Source organism: Trichosurus vulpecula, chromosome 1 (genome assembly GCF_011100635.1).
Source record: "Trichosurus vulpecula isolate mTriVul1 chromosome 1, mTriVul1.pri, whole genome shotgun sequence".
NCBI classification, from domain to species: Eukaryota; Metazoa; Chordata; class Mammalia; order Diprotodontia; family Phalangeridae; genus Trichosurus; species Trichosurus vulpecula.
The window spans coordinates 153,585,882-153,606,072 of record NC_050573.1 but is presented as its reverse complement, the minus strand read 5'-3'; the positions used below and the strand labels follow the sequence as shown (position 1 = coordinate 153,606,072).

The 20,191-nt window shown below is 40.5% G+C and overlaps 1 pseudogene; it reads left to right on the top strand.

The window, feature by feature from the left end:
• Positions 1 to 20,191, top strand: part of LOC118834971 — a 51,472-nt pseudogene continuing 31,281 nt past the window's right edge.

Below are 20,191 nucleotides of genomic sequence, written 5' to 3'. Positions count from 1 at the left end.
AGCGCCGAGGCCGCTCTTCCCATCTCGAGAGGGAGAGTCTGGGCGCAGGTGTGGGAAGGAAGGAGGTAAGTGACGTGTCATCCCTACCAGCCTCTCTCCTGTGTCTTTCTGTCTCTCTCTCGATTGTGGGGCGACGTGACTATGCTCCCTTCGGGACCCTCGGGGTAAGAGAGGGAGGATAACGGGACACGCGCGGCGGGGTGGGGGAAGAGGGAATCAAACATTCATTAAGCACCTACTGTGTGCTGCCAAGAGGCAGACGAGTTCCTGCCCCCAAGGAGCTTACAATCTAATAGGGTTGGGGGCGTTCAGGAAGGGCTCCTTGGCCAGATTGCCCTAGATGTTTAATATTGAGCCATGGCCGTGAGGGGTAGCCTTCGAGGTGAGGACTTTTTAAAAAATAAGTGCAAGGTCAGTTCCCTTCCCTCCCCTACCCTCCCAGTCTTAAGACCTTTTTCCACCTCGAGCAGTTTGCCTGAGACCAGTGTTACTATTCCAAAACGTCTACGTTTTTCCTGATGCTGTGCTTTCCTTTCTCTCCTCCTCCCCCACCCCCCCAAAAATCTGATCTCTATAGGGTGATCTTAGCTCGTGCCTCATCCCTAGGTCCAACTTCTGTGACTTGATTTTTTTTTTCCTTGTCGACTCACCTATTCAGTTTATAACCTGGCCTTCCTAACAGGATGTATATAATATTTCTTTCTTTAACTTGTCCACTCCCCACCCCACCCCCCCATTCTTAGCCCAGTTTTTACACATAGATTTCCCCATTTGTTTTTATCATGATACTTCAACTGCATATTAATTCCTGCTAGAAGGTAACACAGGGTTTTGGATCATCAAATTCAAAACTAACTTATTTTGTCCTGTGCTAAAATCCATAATGTAGTTCCTGTTCTTGCTATGTAAAGTGGAACCTAAGGTTGGCATTCTATTTTAGTTCAGTAAGAATAGAAACCTTGTGAAAGTGAATCAAGTTTTCACTCTTCTCTGACTAGGCTTTTCTTCTGAATCTGAATGGAGGGGAGAGTTCTGGCAAGAAGAACTTGCAACCACATTGAAGCAGTTGTTCCCAGTTGCCTGGCTTTCCTTTCTGTGTTACTATTTCTAAATAAGCTGGAGAGATTTCATTAAGTGAGACCCACCATGCTTCCTTCCAATAAGATGCCAAGCCATATCAGTTCTACCTAACCTGGTCTGACCATTTGCTGTTGTTGTTCAGTCTTGTCCAATTCTTTGTGACCCTGTTTGGGGTTTTCTTGGCAAAGAGACTGGAGTGGTTTGCCATTTCCTTCTCCAGCTCATTTAATTAACCGAGGAAACTGAGGCAAACAGTTAAGGAAGTTGCTCAGGGTCACCCAATTAGTGTCTCAGGCCAGATTTGAACTCATGAACATAAGTCTTCCTGACTCCAGGCCTGGCTCTCTATCCGCTGCCTCACCTAGCTGCCTTACTCTACTCAAAAGCCTTTAGTAGTTGTTTTTCTCTCTTTTGGGGGGGAGTGGGGGACAGGAATAGGGTCAGGGACAGGGAGAGACCAATCCTGTGATTTCATCAGCATGGGGCAATATGCCATCTGAAGAAACTCTTGACACTGCAAATCAATACAGAAGAGGAAAGAGACAGTCTTGCCCTTGAGGAATTTACATTCTGTTAGTGAAAAATAACACATAAAAGGAAGCTGGAAATGGTTTAGGGCGTAGTGGGAACTGGACGTGATGGAGAAGTTCAAAGGAGTGCAGCCAGGTGAGAAATGAAAAAATAGCAGGCCCGTGGAGCCAGTCTTAAATAAGAGAGGGGCCTCTGGAGCAGAGTTAGAGAACTGATGAGGTGTGACTTCAGGGCTGGCCTGATCTTTCAGGATTATAAGTGAGGTTCCTGGTGGAGAAGTCAGGAGAAGTACAGCCAGGGTGAGAAATAAACCATTCTGCAAATTATAGTTTTAGAGCTTTACTTGGGGCAGTGAGCGGTTCATGATTTGCCCAGAGCAACACAGCCAGTTTATATCAAAAGTGGGACTGTGTCTCTTGGCACTTTATTGCCTTTAGAATAAAGTAGACTAGATTAAATTAGATTAGCTAAAGCATTTATTAAGAGATTATACTGTGCTAAGCACAAACTTATTATAGCCCTTAAACCCTTTCATAATTATACTCCAAAGTCTCCGGTCTATTGTCATTCTGTTTCCCTTCACAAATTCTACATTCTAGACTAATTGGACTATTACCTATCCTGGCTTAGAGCATTGAGAAGTTAAGGGACTTACCCAGATTTGAACAGCCACTGTGACAGAACTGGGACTTGAAGTTAGGTCTTCCTGGCTCCTAGTCAAGTCAACAGGCATTTATTAAGTGTTTCTACTATGTCAATTAGTAAACATTTACTAAGTGCCTACTTTGTGTCAGGCACTGTGATAAGTGCTCTTGGCTCATTATTTATGATGCCACTGTAGTGAAAAGAGCATTACATGTGCAGTCTTCACAGTTAGGATCCTAGCTATGAAACTTAACTAACCTTCCAACTTTGGGCACATCTCTTAACATTTATGTGCCAAATACATGCAATAAAGGTATACCGAGGTACAGACTCTAAGCTAGATCAGATTATTAATTAACAGTGATTGGTATAATTTAACAAAATGGATCACTTTGGGAACCCCAGCAAAGGCAGCATCCCCCAGAGAAGGAAGGGTCCCCACAGCAAAGAAGGAGTCTTGGCAGGAATTGAGAAAAGGTTGTAGAATAGGGGCAGGAACATTATGTTTGGTTATACTGAGAAAGGTGGGCTGCTGGCAGCATTCAGGTATAGGTAATCACACCCCTCTCTGACAGTTAAGCAATGTGTAGTGGATAGAGTACCAGGCTTACAGTCAGGAGAACCTGATTTCAAACGCAGCCTCAGATACTTACTAGCTGTGTGACCCTGGGCAAGAAATATTTATTAACTGAATAAAATGTAATAAAATCTGGTGTTATACAGTCTACATATCTTATGAATATATGTGACTTACATATCTCCTACATTTACCGTACATTTTGTAGTCCTCAAATTTCTCCCTAATGAATTTCCATTTGACAATAATATGATTCAAGTAATGGCTCTGCTTGTAGCAAGAATAAGCTGTTCAACTAAAAAATTAATAATACTGATTTCCAGATTTCTAATTGAAAAATAGTTACCTGATTGTAGGTATAGAATATGCCCTTGAAGGCACTGTTTAGGTCTTAAAGACTGAATGCTACTTGTTTCACATGCTGGGAATGTAATAGCATTGAGCATGCTGAACTAGACTGGCAGTAGCCTTCACCCCAGACCAATATCCCCATAAACAGAATCCTTCATAGGATACAGCAAGTGGGGGCATTTGCACCAGGATCCATCTTGTGGAGAGCATCTTGCACCTAGGAATTGCCTCAAAAATAAAGTGGAAATGAGAGAGTGTTATTACCAACTAGCACTTTAAAAAAAAACAACCATCATATCTATGTAGAAGCTTCATCCCCGAGTCAGGGGGCTGGCTACCTGGTAAATTCTGTTTTCCTTGTCTTCTATATATCTTCTAACACACATACCTAAAGAGGATAAAATAAACATGCTTCCACCTGACTGCCTTCCATAGTCCCAAATCTTAGTATTTTTCTGAAAAATGAAACCTTACACATATGACTATGACCCAAGACATGGGCTGTACCCAAATTATATGTTATTCTGGGTAGCTTGATGCTGTTAAGGATGTGTGGGTTTCATACTAAGCCACAAATACACCAATTCAACAGGCTTTATTAAGTACCTTCTATGTGTAATGTAGTTTGGGGGATTCAAAGACAAATCAAAATCAATCCCTATTCTTAAGGAGCTCACATCCTGCATGTATAACATGTAAACTGTATATGAACACAAATGAAAATCTGAGGACAGAGTAAACTGTAGCAACTAGGGGTATCTGAAAAGACTTAAGAGGGAGCACAAATTTAGTTTTAAAGGAAGTGAGGAATTCCAAGAGTCAGTGGTGACAGAACTAAACAGACCTCAGGGAGGTTTGATTCTGCCAGTTGTGAGTGGATCAGATGAGACTACATACAGAGGTTGATGGAATAATTTTGATGTCAGGGACTGCATTTGTGGATTCAGCTGTCATTCTAGGTATTATTACATACAAACCGTTCCCACTTTAAGTAAGTGGACTGTTCCACAGACCTCTACTTAGTGATTTTTACATAATGCAAATTTACTCCCCACCTACTTCACAGCCTATATAACAAAGACATATACAAAATAATACCTTTTTGCAAGTTATAAAATATACTAAAATGTAGGCATTAAATTCTGTACTGTGATAATAAACAGAATTATGAAAGGTAAAGTTAATGATGAAGTTTACACACAGTAAAGTTAACATAGGCATGAAGTATGTTACCCATTCACTGCACCTAGGCTTTATCACTGGTGGCTCGCTGGGCAACTTATTTTATGAGGGCATCGAGAGATATTTAGACAATGGCTCTTTTTTTCTCTCATATTTCTGAGGATAGCAAGAAATGTTACCCTTAACTTAGTCTTTGAACTTTTAAAAATCTTGAAGTATTTGGATCCAAGAAAAAAATTCAATCAAATGATGAAATGCTTTTGCCAACTGTTTTTTTGTTGAATCTTTTTTGATTCAACTTCAGGTTACAAAGGTTCCCTTCTTCGATAGTCCGCAGCTAGCAGCTCCATCAGATCCTTATTCTACAGTTCTTCTTCAAGTCAACTCCTCCACATCACTCTCATGCTCATGTACTTGTAACTCCAATTCTTCTGCTAATTTTACAATCTTGTGTTCACAGTTACTACCATAACACTAAGTTCATATACTATCAATGACAACTTTTGTCTTCCATATTTTCTAATTATATTCGTTTTCATTTCCAAGTCTATTGGCTTGCACTTAAAAAATCGTTCACTTTTCTTCTCAAGAGCACATTTGCCACCAAACATAGTGAAAATATAAGGATCACTATTGAAGACAAAGAGAGAGACACTCACTGTCTTCAGACACGCAGACTTAGAGATGTTTCTCAACTTCCCATCACTGGTTTTTTGGGCTTGGGGGAGTGGGGGGAATGCAGATCTTTTTCAGAATTCTCTGCATAAAGTTGTGTAATTTGAATTTAAGTAAAGTGAGTACTGTATTCTCTTCTTTCTGAGGGAGGAAGCCCCATCTAACAGGCATGCCAAGGACGACAAGCATGTACATAATGCCTACTATCTATCAGGCACTATGCTCAGTGCTTTACAAATATCATTTGGTCCTCATAGCCCCGTGAGGTAGGTGCTGTTATTATCCTCACTTAACAGAGGTTAAGTGACTTCCAGGGTTATATTATGTTTCTGAGGCTAGATTTGAACTCAGGTTTAAACCTGACTGCAGGCTCAGCACTCAATCATTTGATGATATACATAGGTGAAGTTATTGAGTGTTCTTCCAGGTACATCATGTCTTTGATTGTCTACACATGTTCATAAACAAGCATAAGAGCATACTAGCATAAGAACTGACAGAATCCAAAATCAATAAACATGCTGGAGGGCTGTATCTCTGGAATCCATTCCCACCAAAAGCACATTCAGAGAGACTATCTAGTCATTGCTGTCTGTTCTTGTTCATAATTCTTACTTTCTGTTGTTGTTGTTTGTCCTTTGTTCTCAAAGAGGACTATAACGTCAGGAAGGTGATGCCATGACTTGCAAGTGAAGTGGTTTAAAGTGAGGGAGGGCTGTACAAAGTCATCAGCCTCACTTTCTTTGAAGCAATCTGGGTCCAGTGGCAAGGTTTAGATCAGGACGACTGGGGATGGCCCCAGATGAAGTGAGAGACCTTAGCCATTTTAAGCTAAGGCCTTTCTTAGTTCTCACTTTGACTGAAGCAATGCCCATTTGGTGATTAAGGCTAGGTAAGAAATGAGCCCCTTTTACTTAATCAAAAAAGACCAAATCGATTTGGGAGGGGAAAACCCTCTGGGTTTCTGTCCAAAACCAAAACAATTACTATTTACATTTACTCTGAGTCATCAGGTATTTTGGCCAATCAATGAGAGCTAAAGTGAGGTGTGTTTAAGGCATGGTCTTCAAGAAAAAAATGTAGCCCATAAACCCCAAGAGATCTTGCTGGGTTTCAGCCATCAAAATTTACATTCCTTTGGGCAGAGCACCTGCAGGTTAGGGTATGATACCCAATGTGGACTGAGAGAAAAGGAAAGGGAAGAAGGAAGGAAGGAGCTGCATTACCCAACTAAAACTGGCCAGCTGGGTCCCCTGTGAGGCAGCTCAGACTATTCACAGGTTGTTGTGTGTCCTTGGTTCTCAAAGAGGACTATGATATTGGGAAGGTGGTGCCATGACTTGCAAGTGAATTGGATTTAAGCAAGGGAGGCCTGTGGAAAGTCACTAGCCTCACTTTCTCCTTGAGCTGTCTGGGTCCAGTGGCAAGTTATAGATCAGGATGACTGGAGAAAGCCCCTACTTTGTATTACTAGATGGAGGAAATGTCCTACTGTGTAGGCAAGTGGTGATAATAAACAGAAAGAAGGGATCCATCCAGAAGGCCATCTCATCAGAAAAGGACCTGTTAATGTATAGTTTATTTTTTTACTCTCTAGGTAGTAAGTGTATCAGGAGATATCACTTCAGTATTCTTACTCAAGTCCCAAACCTCATTATCAGTCTCTATATTAGGGAATATAGTCTCCTTATTCCTAGTTATGGTATATTATAGGGGTACATCCATCCCTAGGTATCATAATGGAAGAATATAACCCATCAAAGACCCTAGAACCTAGCTCCCATCATTTCCCTCCTGATAATCAGGTTTGTTTGGTTGTTGTTCCCTTCCCCTGCCCCAGTATGAGGAGTTTTGGCCTGTTCCCTCTCCCTAAGGCATCCAGAGGAGCCTAACATTAGATTTAATAGAACAAGCATTAAATAATCCCCAGTACCAAGCTTATCATTGAATCAGGGAGGTCACATTATTTTGTGTTACATAGGCAAAGAAGTAGACCTAGATGATTTGGTACTGTGGGCACCATTCTTTTATGATATCTTTTTTTTTTTTAAAATTAATAGAATTTAATTTTTTCCAATTACACGTAGAGACAATTTTCAACTTTCTTTTTTTTTGTTTGTTTGTTTTTTGTTTTAAAGATTTTGAGTTCCAAATTTTTCTGCCTCCTGTAAGGCCAATCAGTAAGTGAAGCATCTTTCCTGCCCATTGAATAGGCCTCAGGGAGGCCTATTTAGAGTCAGGCCTACACCTTTGTGATACTGATCAGGGATTAAAGACTCTTCTCACCCACTCAATAGACCTCAGGTGGGAGACCTGATTAGAGGCAGGCCCATACCCATTCACTAACTAGGTGTGAGGCTGAAACAGTAAGGCAATAATAACATTGTAGATGATAATTGTCAAAAAGTTCTGTATCCAAGTATAGGAGACTCTCCACATAGAAGGGAGAAGAAGTAAACCATTTATTCAGACACCAGAGAACCATATCCCACAAGCAATTTATTCTACCACAGCAGTAAAACATTGCACACACAATATCATAACCTGGAGACTGGCCATCCCCAAACGTCTCTGACCCACTGCTGGGGTCTTCCCCAAAACAAACTCACAGTACAGCTAAGTCAGCCTGTTCAGTTCTAACCATCACAAGGGTGGCCATTAGCAGCCATTAGTAGCCATAACATCTCTCTCTCAGCATTTTCTATAACATAACTTCCTTTTCCTGTCAGGAAGCTCCTCCTACCACATATGTCTTAGGCTTCCTGTGACCTAAGCAGGTCACATGGCCCATTAATGGGTGGGAAAGACCTTCAAAATCCACATTGCTACTACGGAGGCCCACAATCTTTTGCTAGTTAGGCAGGAGCTGTCAGGGCCCTAAGGGGAGTTGCTAAGACCAGAGCCAACGGTATGTGCACTGAGTTCTCGTCAATCAGATGCTGGCTAGAACTACAAAAAGAGAGCCCAGAACTGAGAGCAGAGGAACTGAGAATAGTGGGATTCAGCAGCAGACATCAAGAAGACATTGAGGGAGGGCCAGCACGAAGAGAGAATGCAGAACAAGAGAGAGTTGTGGAGATCAAGGAACTCGGAGTCAGCAGAGCTACAGGAGAGAGTGCAGAGCTGAGAGTTAAGATTCCTGAGTGATTGTTCAAAGGAAGGCCCTAGCAAGGGGAGAGGTTACAGGATGGCTTAGCTCCTTGTTATAGTACTTTGTTATAATTTCCTTGTTGATACATTGAGGTGGGGTTACTGGTTTTGGAATATAATTGCTACTCTAGGGAGTTGGAATTACTGATCCTGGGATTGGATTCTTGTGTCTGAATGAATGTTATACTTCCTCTGCCTTCTACTTAGAGAATTTCTTATACTTTGCGATTCTAAACTATCCAGGAACGTTCATGGTCATCCTTGAGGTCACAAATCTTACCTTACTGATATACTTCCCTCCCTGCTCCACCCCTCCCCAAGATGGCAGGCAACCTGATATAGGTTGTATTTGTACAATTGATGAGGATGGGATTTGCACGGGACCTCTGAAAGGAAGAGACCATGTCTTTGGGACCTCAATTTCAAAGCCCCTGAACCAAGTCTCTGGCGTTTGCCTGAGACATTGCTGGGCCCTGGCCCCACCCCAGGCTGTTTGCCACTCCTTACTCCCATTCAGATCTTACACCATCTTTCTGTATAAAAGTGTCCATCTTGCCCCCAATAAATTGCTCAGATTCTTGGTGACACAACAAACCTTCAACCCTGACTGTTATCTGGCCAGTTTAGACCAGTTTTACCTATATCCTGAAACTGAGGTTTCTGCAAAACCACAAACTATTCCCATTGGCTGAGGGCTGTCATCCTGGTTAATCTTTACTCCTCTGTTCAAGCTTAATTAACTCTCTTGTGGAAACTTACTTTCCCTAACTTTACTCAATTAACTCTTCTGTGGAAACCTAACTTTTACCCATCTCTCATACATTGGTATCCTAATTTTCCTATGGGCCCCATTTTTAAGGAATCTTGTTAACACTAGCTAGTAGGGTCTTGCTACCTAGTTACTTCATTTTCCTTCCCCCTCTTTCCCCCCCGTCCCCATCTGCTAGCCTTTTGTCTCTGCAAATTGGGTAGTCCTAATCTTGTCCTATTCTGTTCCTGAAAAATATACTCAAACTAGTTACTTTGTGTTTGCTTTTTCTGGTAAGATCTTATCTGCCTTTATATGGCCCACTCTGCTTCCTGGAAGCAGTTTGGCCTAGACAAGGTAGTCAGGAGAGAGTATCAGGTAGCCAGGAATTTTTTCCCAAAATAGCTGAATTCTGCAACAAAACTTGTTTCCTAGTTGGATTATTAGCATTCTTAATCTTTGATATCATCTTTCTCCAACTTGTATACCAAATCAGAAAATGTTTTTCTGATCATAATTGTCCATAATCCAGGATATCAAACACCTAGTGAATTAGACATAAGGCAGAAACTTTCAAATCTGCTATCTAAATACCATGTTAGTTGACTAGTTCATTTCCCAAGTGGGAACCCCTCCATCCTGGGGAATATTTGAGAGAATTTTATTTACTGCCATTAAGGTATTCTAGAATCACCTTAATCATTCTCCTATAGTTGGAAGTGGAGGAGAAAATTGTGCACTTTGCATTTTAGGCACAAGCCCGCTAGAAATAATTTTTATTAATTTACATTATTTTAACAAGTTTTTCTGCTTAAAGAGAAGTCCAAACATGGACAGTTATTCCATGACACTTAAAATTCCTTCTTTCAAGCCATTTTCAAGGTTTGTTACTTAGCAAGGCAATTTTACAGCATGGTAAGAAATAAAAAACACAGTTAAGAAGTTCAGTTAACATTTTGCTTCCTAAAACAGAACAATAGCCACTTAATTTTTTGGTATATCCTTCAAGAATCATTTTTCCTAAAATCACTCCTTACTATCCTTAACCACTCCCTTTAAGGATTCTCTTCTCTGGCTAATCAAAAGTGAACGCAAAAGATACTTTTTTTAGCTAAAGTAATGAGATTTCTTCCTTCTCTTAGTCTGATTATTACCCCAATCCCACAAGGCAAGAGGAAAGACAATCCTGATCAGACTGAAGGGCCTTAGTTTATATAGAGTAGATAGAGACCTGGATTGTAGTCAGGGAGACATCAGTTCAAATCTCTCCCCGCAGATACTTAACCAGCAGCATAACCTGGGTGAATCACTTAACCTCTCCCAGACTCAGTTTTCTTGTGGGTAAAATGATAATAGTAACAGCACCAGCCTCACAGGGTTATGTTTGGATCAAATGAGATAACATATGTAAAGCATTTTGTAAACCTTAAAACTAGATCAGGGCTGTCTAACCTTGGGTTTTTATTGAAACAATAGACAATATATTTTGATTTGCCATTTTAGTGAGAGCTCTACAGTAGCTAGGCTTCTTTTACTAAAGCATTTACATAAATTTCTGTGCTTGTATGCAGACCACACAAATCGCACTGGTGCATGCTGCCCACATTTTGGACAGCTCTACTCTAGACAAATGGTAGTTATGATTATTCCCCTTTCAAAGTCTGGTTACCACCCTAAATCCATTTTCCAAGACTTTAACTTTTATTCTATACCTTTTCCACATTTCCCTTTTTTTTTTAAAGTAGTCTTTAGGACAATTTTTAAATGCCTTCTTAATATTTCTTTTTTTAATTTTATCATTTTTATTTAATATTTTAGTTTTCAATACCAATTTCCACAAGATTTTGAGTTACAAATTTTCTCCCCATTTCTACCCTCCCCCCCATTTCAAGATGGCATTTATTCTGATTGCCTCACTCCCCAGTCAGCCCTCCCTTCTGTCACCCCACTCCACCCCCTCCCATCCCCTTTCCCCTTACTTTCTTGTAGAGCAGGATAGATTTCTATGCCCCATTCCCTATATATCTTGTTTCCCAGCTGCATGTAAAAATAACTTTTTCTTTTTGAGATTTGTTTTTAGAACTTTGAGTTCCAAATTCTCTCCCCTATTCCCTTCCCACCCACCCTCCCTAAGAAGGCAAACAATTCAACATAGGTCACACATGTATCATTATGTAAAACATTTCCACCATACTCATGTTGTGAAAGGCTAACTATATTTCCTTCCATCCTATCCTCTCCCTTTATTCAATTTTCTACCTTGACCCTGTCCCTTTTCAAAAGCATTTGCTTTTGATTATCTCCTCCCCCTATCTGCCCTCCCTTCTATCATCCCCCCTTTTTTATCCTCTTCCCCTTAGTTTCCTGTGGAGTAAGATACCCAATTGAGTGTGTATGTTATTCCCTCCTCAAGTCAAATCCAGTGAGAGCAAGATTCACTCATTCCCCCTCACTGCCCCCTCTTCCCTTCCAGCAGAACTGCTTTTTCTTGACATTTTTATGTGAGATAATTTACCCCATTCCATCTCTCCCTTTCTCCCTCTCTCAATATATTCCTCTCACCCCTTAATTTAATTTTATTTTTTTAGATATCATCCCTTCATATTCAACTCACCCTATGCCCTCTGTCTATATATATATGTATATTCCTTTCAACTACCCTAATACTGAGAAAGGTGTCATGAATTACACATATCATCCTTCCATGCAGGGATGTAAACAAAACAGTTCAACTGTAGTAAGCCCCGTATGAATTCTCTTTCTTGTTTACCTTTTCATGCTTCTCTTGGTTCTTGTATTTGAAAGTTATATTTTCTATTCAGCTCTGGTCTTTTCATTGAGAAAGCTTGAAAGTCCTCTATTTTGTTGAAAATCCATATTTTGCCTTGGAGCATGATACTCAGTTTTGCTGGGTAGGTGATTCCTGGTTTTAATCCTAGCTCCTTTGACCTCTGGAATATCATATTCCAAGCCCTTCGATCTCTTAATGTAGAAGCTGCTAGATCTTGTGTTACTTCTTACTATATCTAACAGAGGATGAGATGACTCCCTCTACTTCCAGGAGAGTCACTGACTTCTCCCCAGGATGGTGATGACCTTGACTTTTAGGCCAGGACTACTCCAGCCCTGCCCAGCTGACTCAGTGCCTTTCCATTCTTTGTCTCTGCAAGTACTGCGTAATTTTTCAGCCTGGCATCTTGGAGAGCCCAGGGAGAATCTCACCTACCTGACTGTTGGTCAAACAAACTAAGGAACAAGGTGAAGAGAAAAGATTAATTAGCATGCTAAAAAAGCTGTTCCCTGGAAGTAGCTTGAGCTTCCTCAGGAAATGGCATTTAGCTCTAGAGCCAGGCAGGGTTTTGGTTACATAGCAAAGAAACAGGGTTTTGTGGCATTTATCTGGACCAATGGGATATTGTTCTACCATACAAGAAAAGCTCAACTTAGGTTTCCATAATGGGAGTCAGAACAGTTTGTTATATCATCAGCTTGTTCAGCCAGACTGTTAGTTTTTTTCAGCCTGGCTTTTGGTTCTTAGAAGGTCTGGAAAGCTTCTCCTAGAGAAAAGAACAAGGCTGTAATTGTAGTCACTCTGTGTTTGTAAAATGGCCTGTCTTTTCTTCCATATAAGCATCCCTTGTTCTTAGGGATCCTGATCCCCTATCAGGAAGGTTAGGTCCTCCTATTCAATCATTCTTCATAATAAGTGGGGATTTCAAATGTGAATATTAACAGATTTTAGTTCTCTTTTTGATTTGAAAAGGACAGGGGCACAGGCTGAATCATTTGCTGTCTCCCTACCTCTTCCTTATCCATTCACTGTATTCAGCTAACAGAAAGAAGTGATAGATTGCTTCACTGGAGTGGGCACATCTGACTGCTGAGAAGTCAGAGACCAGTGGACAAGACAGTTCTTCAGCTTCTCAGCCCACCCATTCTAACTTAAACTGAAAGGGAATATGATATTACCCAACAAATTAATAACTCAGCATCTGGACCCAATATGATAGTGCCTCAGCTGGAAAGGGAGTACCCTATGCAGATGTATTACTCTGTGGCATCTGCTAAAGAAAAAGCATTCTCTCTTTAAGGTCCTCAGTTGTGGAGGTTGAACCTGGGAACACTGTAACTGTGCTTATACATGTATGTAAAGATATACTTTGAGACCTGACAGAAAAGAAAGGAGCTACTATACTCAGACTGCAAGGTATCTCAAAGGATTCAGGTAGTTAATCTCCATTTGGGTGTTAGTGGTTGTTGCTATGCTTGAAACATTAGGATCTTATCCTTAAGCATTCTTAGATGTTGAACCCCTTGCCATATCTTAAAAAATCAGTGACATATAGAGCACTTTAAAGTTTGAAGGGCACTTTCTATATATTATGTCATTTGAACCTCATAATAACACTGTGAGGTAGCTGCTGCAGGTATTATTCTCTTTTATGGGATGTGCGCTCTTTACATATGAGAAGATTGAATCTCAGAAAGATTAAATGACTTGCATATGTTCGCACCTCTTGTGTCAGTCTGAATTTAAACGAAGATTCTCCCCTACTCCAATCCCACTATGTTACATACCATAACTATCTATACCACAGGGTTCACCCATTATCTCAAGGCCAGTTCTTATATTCACCTTGGTAACCGACAGTTTTCCTAGACCCAAACACATAGATATCAATACAATAGTAATTACAGAAACAATAATAGGTGTATTGATTGACAGTAATATAGAGCTTCAAGGTTTACAAGGTGATTTACATCACTCAACCTTCACAATCCCGTGAGATAAGAACCATTTATAAATAGAGGATTTGAAATGCAGAAAGATAAAGTATCCCACCAATACTCACACTGTCAATAAGCAGCAGAGACAGGAAATTAAGCCCAGTTTTTCTGACTCAAAAACCTAGTGGTTTTGCTCCACCTGCAGTAGGTTTTTACACAGTGTGTTTCACACAGTAACACCCAATAAATATTTGTTAAACTGAATAATCAAATTTCACAATCTAATTTCATTTGGGACTTCACCAGTCCCTTCATTTATCTCAAATGAACTCCCCATCACACTGCACACAGTTGCTATTGCAAATCTTATCTCTCCCAAAGTTTCACCACATCTTTGTTCCAAAGTCAGAGGATGACATGATTGTCTTTGTTAAGACTTCAAAGACATACTGAGATCTACTGGCAGTAGCTTGCTCATGCCCTGCAAAGGACTCACCCTCTCAGTGAAAATAAATATTTACACTTCTTTAGGATTAACTTAATAGAATTATACAGCAGCTAGCCATTAACTGGCTGAAGGATCAGTCATGCCGATAAGAGATGTTGTGCCCAGCAGACAGTGTCTTCAGATAGACCAGCTATAGAGTGGCACACCCAGACAGCCCTTCCAGGGACCTGCCCAGTAGAGACAGTGTGCTCGGGAGTAATGCATGAGGATACCCTGAAAAGAGAAAAGATAGTGTGCTCCTACAGAGCTGAAAGTCTGAGCTGTCTTGGTCACCTGTTCTCTACATGTATGCTTCTCTACTTGTGAGCATAGATAGATAGTTAGATAGATAGCCACACTTCCCACCTCTCATTGAGAATGTGCTCCAGTTTTATGAGGGAAAGGTTTTGTAACTACTGTTCTTACTATTTCAATAAATGTCTTTACTTTGGGCTACTTGTGTCTTCTGTCTAACTATTGAAAGTATATGCATTTTGGGGGCTTGCGAGCTATACTTTTATGAGCACGGAGCCAGAGTTTACCATGACTGGTAAACCTTCCAGGGGATTCCTAGTTTTGAATGTAAGTTGGGAGGATAGCCTAGAAAGGGTGCCACATACACTGGCTCTTTGTGCATTTTACAAACATGTTCAGGCTTCTTTTCTTTCTTTCTTTTTTATTTTATTTTTTTAGAAAAAAGCACTCCCCATTACAGTTTTCAGTTTAATGCACTTTCCTTCACAATCCTGTGTATTTTATATATTTAAAAATATTCTGAGAAATAGTCTATAGGGTTCACCAGACTGCCAAAGGGACCAATGAAATAAAAAGGTTAAGTTTACAGACTGAATCTAGAGAGCCAAAAATATTTGGGGGTGGGGAGGAGGCAGGGCAATTGGGGTTAAGTGACTTGCCCAAGGTCACATAGCTAGTAAGTGTGTCAAGTATCTGAGGCTGGATTTGAACTCAGGTCCTCCTGACTCCAGGGCCAGTGCTCTACTCACTGCACCACCTAGCTGCCCCAGAAAGCCTTTAAGGGTTTTATAACTTTATACAGAGGGAGACAAAAGAACTGAAGCCTCTTTCAAGTGCACCATTCTGTGGTAAGCACACCTCAGGTACTTTTAAGGTGTTGGTCATACATGAGATAAGGATAAACCCAGCAGCTTATTAAGTGATTATTTCATAGGATCAGATTAAAGGTCATCTGATCCAACACCTGCACTTTACAGATGAGGAAACTTAGATGTTGAGAGTATTCTCGTACTCAAATGGATCTGTGATCCTCTTCTTTGATACAGTTGGTAACTTGTCCATACTGCCCATCCTGTGGAACTCTTGTCCGTGTTCTCCCATAAGTTCAAAACAGAAGGTCAGATATTTCTGGGAACCTTACTTGATTTTTCTAGATATCAAAAGGATACTAGTAGACAACACAATGACAGCTTTCCATTGGTTATTTTTTTATTCTTAACCAAGTTACAAATCCATCCTCTTTTTCAGTTACGCATTTCTCTGAAGATACCCTTTTCCCTAGTTGTTCTTCATAGTTCCCATTTGTAAAACAACAAATCCCACTACACTCCTCTCCAGGCCCTCTTTATAATACATTTTAGTTTATAGAGACTCTGGTTTTCCATGGATTACAGCCATAAAACACCAGCATAGTACTGGTATCAATCAGTCATTAAGCATTTATTAAGCACCTACTATATGTCAGGCATTAGGGATGCAAAGACCAGTTAAACAGTCCCTACCCTAAGGAGCATGTGTTCTAACAAGGGAGACAGCATATTTGCAAATAAGGAGATATAAATACTTTGGGAGGAAGACGCCGGCAGCTGGGGGAGTAGGCAAAGCTTTGTAGTAAAGGTGTTACTTGAAAATTTTTCAAAGTAATAAGTGTTTTAAAGAAATAGTGGTGAAGAAAAGCAGGCATGAGGGACAGCCAGTGCAAAACTACAAAGAAAGGAGGTGAACTGTGTTGAATGAGGCACAACAAGGTCAGTTTGGCTAAATCATAGAGCGCAAAAAAGGGAATAATGTAGAAGTTTGGAAAGGTAGTTTAGGGCTAGCTTGTGAAGGGATTTAAAATCTAAACACAGCAACTTATATTTGATTCCAAAGGAAATATAGTTAGAACACTCTTGCAAGGGTGCTAGCTGTATGAGTAGGGGGAAAGGGAACCTATAAAAGATGTCAAATCTTTACGATAGATTATATATGTGGGGTAAGTAAAAGTGAAGAGTTGAATATGACACCAAGATTGTGAGCCTCAGTGACTGGAGAAATGTAGTACCCTTCACAATAATGAAAAATATAGGAAGAGGAGGGTTTTAGAAGAAAGTTCTGTTTTGAATGTGTTGACTGAGATCTCTAGAGAACACACAGTTCTAGATGTCTAAGAGGCAATTGCTGATGTAAGTCTGGAGCTCAGGAGTTATTGACTGTTTATTAAATGTAGCAATCAACTGAGTTGAGATGATAATTTAACGCATTGGAGCTAATGAAGTAACCAAGTAAGTCAATTTAGAGGGCAAAGAGAAGAGGGCCCATGACAGAACCTAAGAGAACACTGAAAACATCATGACAAAGGAGTCTGAGAAGGAGCAATCAGATAAAAGAATAATCAAAAGAGAGTAGCATCATGAAAACCTTCAGAGAAAGTACCCGGAAATAGTGATGAACTTGTCAGGTCAAGAAGGATAAGTACTGAAAAGGCCATTATGTAGCAGTGAAGAGATTGATGTGAACTGGAGAGAGCATTTTCTGTTTAATGTTGAGGTCAGAAGACAGATTACAAAAAGTTTAATTTAGAAAGCAGTCAAATTTCATGGGCCTCAATAATAATTACAGTTTATTTTTATAGCTTTTTGAAGTTCACATAATTCTTTTTTTTTTTAGTTCACATAATTCTTGATAAGAACCTATTGTAGTATAAGCACTGTTAACATCCCCATTCTTTAAAAAAATACATTTATCATATATTTTTAGCATTCTTTTAATTTTGAGTTCCATAATCTCTCCTTCCCCCCCCATTGAGAAGACAAGCTATATATCAGTTTATACATGTGAAATCATGCAAAACATTTCCGTATTAGCCATGTTGCGAAAGAAAGAAAAAGAAAGTAAAAAAATTACATGCTTTAGTCTCCACTCAGACATCATCATTTCTCCCTCTGGAGGTGGACAGCATTTTTCATCATGAGTCCTTCAGAATTGTCTTGGATTATTGTGTTGATCAAAGCAGCTAAGTTTTCATTGTTGAGCGGGATACAACGAAGACCCCCTTAGGGGGACCTAGACATATGGAACTTGTCAGATGTTGTAATACCCCGTATCTGGCCCCACTTTGACACTACGCCCAACTTTACTGTAAGAACAAGTTTAACCACAAAATGTTCCAGGTAGGAACCCCAAGGCCAGTGGCCTGAAAAAGGGGGAGATTAGAATTGTGCAGATGCTGCAGAATACTGATAACCACACCTGCCTGTACTCTTTCAATGTTACTCTGTACTCTTTCCATATCACTCTGTACTTTTTCATTGTCACAGGGAGAGGGGGGGAATTCCGCATTTAGATTGTACCCTCAAAAGCTCATGAGTTTGAGCCAAGAGGAAGGGGGTTTGGGAAGGGGAAGCTGTGGTCAGGGTCTATAAAAGGTGTGTTCTTTCTGTAATTAGCACAGTCTGACACTGAGAGCATTCTCTGTGTGAGTTTCCCTTTCTTGCGAGATTGTAATAAAATTCCTTTCTGCTTTCTACCTTGAGAGGCCTCTGATTTTAATTTGGGTAAGGGTCTCTGTCCCACACAGCTTTGGGGGCTCATCCAGGATCCCCCTTATTTGAGGAAGGGTCCCTCAATCGATCTGAGGACAGGTGCTACCTGGCCATTTGCTAGCAGTCCCTGGAATGCTTGGCGGGATCTCCTTTCACTCTTAAGGAACAGACCCGAAGAGAGGTGCTCGGAGAAAATGGAAAGGAAAGTAAGCAGAGCTCCAGATGTGCTAGGGAAGGCCGTCAGAGAAAATTGAATCCCGGTCACATAAGTTGTGAGCATAACCCAAGTAAGCAAGACCCATAAGTCCTATAGAGGGCAAGATTGTTGAGCCCCTGGGTGACTATAAGGGAGAGAGGAGGGGAAGATCTAAGCGGTTGGAGTCTGTAAGGCTTCATCTTCTCTGTAAGACCGAGTGAGTTCTGATAAAAGAACAAGATCTCGTGAACCATGGGGAAAGAACAATCTAAAGTAGGTAGCACGAAAAATTTTCGTAATGTTCCAGAAGATAGTTCTCTCGGGAGTAGACTTAAAGATTGGGACGAACTGCCAAAGTAGAAAGGGAAAGACAAGAGAAAAGAAAAATGCCAGCAATGTCTAATTTGTGCAGTAGATTTTTAACAATCTTCTCTGAGCTTTTGGATTCGTGCTGTCGTTTTCTGTCTGTATCTGTTCTGTTTCTGTGAAGAGAGTGTGTTATCTGACTCTTCTTGGAATGCAGCTCTTTCTTTCTCCCTCCCTGCCCCCTGCCAACTGCAATAGCATCAGAGGGTGGGAGAGAGAGAGAGAGAGAAAAAATATATTTTGTTGTTAGAGTAAAAGGTTTGGAAACTTTTGGGAAAGTTGTTGGAAAAAAACAATTCTCTTTCTATCTCTCTTCATTCCAATTCTGGCCAAATTTGGAATGTGAAGAGAGATAAAAAAGAAAGTGGGAATCTTTTCCCTCAGATTTAAGTGAAATGTGTGACAGGTTTAAGATAAGTCAGAATTTATTATGCTATTTGGCACTAAAAGAGGAGGTTTGCTGAGCGTCTATTGAATTACTAAATTACTTGGGGAAAAAGAGACTTCAGGTCTCAAAGGGGAAGTTACAGTTTGTTGAAAGAGAAGTTAAATACCTGGGGCATCTCTTTAGTGAGGGAAGCAAGAGGCTAGACTTTGAACAGGTGGCCAGAATCCCCCAGACTGAACCTCCAAGAACCAAAAAAGAGATACTGTAGGACTTGGATAGACTCATATACAGTACTGACAAAACCCCTGTGTCAACATTTATTGGAAGAAGAACCTAATTCTGTTCAATGGACACAGATGGCCTGCGGAGTTTCTGTCAGCTAAAGGAAGCCCTGGTATCTCCACTGGCCTTAGCTTTACCCTCTCTAGAAAAAACCTTTCCATCTATATGTCAATACAGAAAAAGGAGTAGCCTTAGGAGTTTTGGCACAGATAAGAGGAGGGCAGAAAAGACCTGTGGCCTTTCTTTCTAAAGTTTTAGACCCAGTAGCCCGAGTATGGCCCACATGCATACAAGCTGTAGCTGCAACAGCCATCTAGTAGAAGAAAGTAGAAAACTCACCTTTGGGGGAAGCCTAATAGTTAGAGTACCTCATCAGGTTCGATCTATCCTGAACCAGAAGGCAGGAAGGTGGCTAACAGACTCCTGGATCCTGAAATATGAGGCTTATTTTATTAGAAAAGGATGATTTAGTATTGGCCCAAGATTCAAGTCTGAATCCAGCCTCTTTTCTTACTACCATGGGATCTGGGGAAACAGAACTTGAACACTGTTGTTTGGAGACATTGGATTTTCAAACAAAGGTTAGGTTCGAGAGGATCTCCAGCTATCACCGCTACTGGGAGCTAGAAATCTTTTCATAGATGGGTCCTCTCGGGTAGTAGAGGGAAAAAGGAAGAATGTGTGTGCTATTGTTGATGGGAATCGGCTTGCTCCAGAGGAAGCAGGGAGGTTGCCAAAAGGCTGGTCAACCCGAACTTGTGAATTGTATGCCTTAAATCAAACCTTGAAACTGTTAGATGGGAAAAGTAGAAACATCTTCATGGATTCTAAGTATGCCTGGGGAGTGGTACATGTGTTTGGAAAGATTTGGGAAGAAAGGGGAATGGTAAATAGTAAGGGCAAAGGATTGGTCCATATCACTCTACTAATGCGAATATTAGAGAATCTGTTATTACCAGAGACAATTGCTGTCATCCATGTCAATGGACATCAATTTGACCATTCTTTGGAATGCTAAAGGGAATC